The sequence below is a fragment of the Thermothelomyces thermophilus genome, chromosome 6 (genome assembly GCF_000226095.1).
Source record: "Thermothelomyces thermophilus ATCC 42464 chromosome 6, complete sequence".
Classification (NCBI taxonomy): domain Eukaryota; kingdom Fungi; phylum Ascomycota; class Sordariomycetes; order Sordariales; family Chaetomiaceae; genus Thermothelomyces; species Thermothelomyces thermophilus.
This window is the reverse complement of record NC_016477.1, coordinates 1,777,043-1,780,195: the sequence shown is the minus strand read 5'-3', so window position 1 is coordinate 1,780,195 and position 3,153 is coordinate 1,777,043.

Here is a 3,153-nt window from a genome sequence, read left to right as displayed (position 1 = left end):
ACCTTTATTATATAGATTCCTATCCTTCTAATAAGTAGAGCTAGAAAGACCTATTTAAGACTCTATAGGATAAGGTCATTCTCCCTAGCTTTCTTTTTCCACTGCCTGGAGGTTATATATACTAGCTAATAGTATAGGCAATGTCAAAGTAAAAGGGTTAGTAGGAATATAGCATCTAGGTCGCTAAGTTCTATTGCTTCTACTTTCAAGAGATATAATAGGGAGATAAAGCGTAGCTTAAGCTCCCTTAGTAGAAGGGCCATCTATATATAGGGCTGAAAGTGACAAAGGCTAAGAATAAGATATTAACGCTTTAGCTTAGAATAATCCGGATGGCTCTAGGCTATCTACCTAATAGCTCCCTTTGGCTAGAGAAGCCGAAGAACCCTTAGGGAGATGTTAGTCCCTATTAACTACCTAGGTAGCCTGTAGATAAGCTACTTTATAGGCCGTTAGTTCTATAGCTATAGCTATAGCTAGGATAGGCCAAATCAGTTATCTCCGTCTAGATAGAGGAAAGAAAAGATAACCTGCCACTAATAAAGGAGTAACTAGTTATAAAGAAGGATCGTTAGGTTCCCCTAGATAATACTATCTAGCAGTTTCTTAGCAAGGCACTTAAGGGACTTAGGCCGCCTTAGCTACTCTAATAGGCACTCGAGTATCCCTATAAACCAAGGATAGCTATTTACTAGTATGTAGTAGAATAGGTAAAGGAGTAACTTATAGCTACAGAAGGACAAGGAAAACCTTTAGGGTCGTAGTAGTAGTAACTAGTAAAGTAGGTACCTTCTATAATATAATAGTTACCTAGTTAGAGTAAGACAAAGCTAAGTAAGCTAATATGGATATAGGAGATACGCTTAACCTAAGCCACTAAGAAAGGACAGGCTTATTAGCATCGTCCTAACGATAATCTAGCTAAATAGACTTAGCCCCTACTATTTAAACGTTTAAGGCCTAAAGATCTTAAGCTAGTTCCTAAGTACCTGCCGTAGTTTATAGGCTAGGACATGCTAGATATTAAAGTAAAAGCCTAGTAAAGGCGTCAGACATCTAAGAAACGGCCCTTGCCTAAAGGTAACAGTAGAGCCAAGTAGGCCAGGTATCGTAAGGAACATAAGTAAAGTTTTAGGTATAAATTCGCTAGTAAGAGCCTTAGGGCGAATTCGAAGGGGAAGTATAGACTAGGGCTAGAAGTTCTTAATATAACCAGAGGGACATAGGGTATAGTTTTATTTTTCCAGTTCCATAGAGCTTTACTATATACAATAGGTATAAATAGGGGTTACCTATCTAGGGGTACTAGACAGATAGATAAGGACAATAGATGGCTTTTAATACTCGTTTGCTCTAATGGATTAGAGTGACGAGATGTGGTTCTTCTTTCTTTTGTAAGTTAGAGTATCTTTTTCCACGTAAGTAGACTCTTCTACGTCTGTCTAGAGGGACATTGTTGCCGCCACCTTCGCCCTTATTGTCGTTGCCGTCCAGATGGTCGGACTTGCCTGCTGTGACCGTGAATACTCGGATGCCCTGGACATTTTGAGCCGACGCTCCTCCCTATCTGACTAGACGGAGGTTTGGTTCTGGAGGTGCTGAGTGGTGCCCTGGAGGGTTGGCACTAGCTTAATAGCTTAGGAGAGATATACTTTAGTACGCCTTAGTATAATATTATAATTTAAGATACTACCTAGTCCATAAGCCTAAGGGTAAAGCGGCTATTCTAGTGGCTAAACGGTTCCTGGTTGGCTAGTAGGACTATTTAGCAGAAGAGAACTAGTATAGGGTAACCTTTCTAGCCCTAGGAGAGAGGGGGTTCGAACTCTAGTTAGTCTATAATAACAAGGGCAAATAGGCCCTCTTACGGGACCTGCTAGCCCTACCTCGGCCAATCTACCCCCTAGTTCTTATAGGTAACTTCAACCTCCACTACCTAGTCTAGGACCTATTCGACAGGCTTAGCCCAGGGGCTAGGGACCTCCTTAGCCTTGCGGACCAGTAGGACCTCGACCTACGTACGCCCTATAGCCAGGTCACTAGGGCCCCCTAGGGGGACCAATATAGCCGGCCTTCTACGATGGACCTATTCTAGGCCTCGGCCGGGCTAGAAGCGACCTACAAGGACATTATAGAACGCGGGAAATCCGACCACTACCTACAGGCCCTAAACGTCTCCCTCTAGGGGACCAACAGGCCTACACCGGCTAGGAAAGGGTGGGACTGGAAGAGCCTAGACGAGGAGGTCGCGCGGGCCAAGGCGGCCCACCTCCTACTCCGGCTTGGTAGGTAGGTATCCGCCCCGGCCGGGCCTATCTTCTAGGGCCCGGAGGAGCTTCTATAGGCCTTCGACAGGCTTATAGAGGCCCTTGAGGAGATAGCTATAGTCTCGGCCCCGGCAAAGAAGGCTAATATGGGTGGTAAACGAGCTCGATAGTGGACAAAGGAGGTTCGAGAGGCCCGGAAGAGGGCTAAGGAGGTAAAGAGGGCCTATAAAGGTACCCTAAACCCCTATACGTAGGAAGCACTTCGGCAGGCCCTACGGGACCAGGCCAAGACCATTACGGCCGCAAAGACCAAAAGCTAGAGGGCTACGTTATAGGAGGTAACTAACCAGCCGGACCTGTTATAAAGGCTAGAGCGGTAGGCAAGGCTACAAAGCCACCTACCGGTCGACCTCCTAAAGCTCCCGGCCTTCGAAGGAGGGCTTATAACCTACTAATAGAAGGCTAGAGCACTAGCCGATAAGTTCTTTCCGAACCTGGAAGCAGACCTATTAGATATCGATGACCCGGATCTAAATGACCATTAGGAGCCGAAGTTCGAAATAAGCTAAGAGGTTACGGTAGGCAAAGTCAAGGTAGTACTAGCTAAGGCAGCCCTATAGAAAGCCCTAGGGGAGGACCTCCTCCCTATAGGTCTATTAAAGGCCTATAGGCGACCGCTCTATTAGATATTAGCAAAACTAGCCTTAGAAAGCCTATAGCTTGGCTATTTTCCAGCCTAGTTTAAAAGGGCCAAGATAGTAGTCCTCTATAAGCCTAGCAGACCCCTATAAGCCTACTTTACCCTAGGTAGCTATAGGCCTATAGCGCTCCTACTAATAGTAGGCAAGGTACTAGAGGCTATAGTTACCTAGAAGGTAACGGCCGT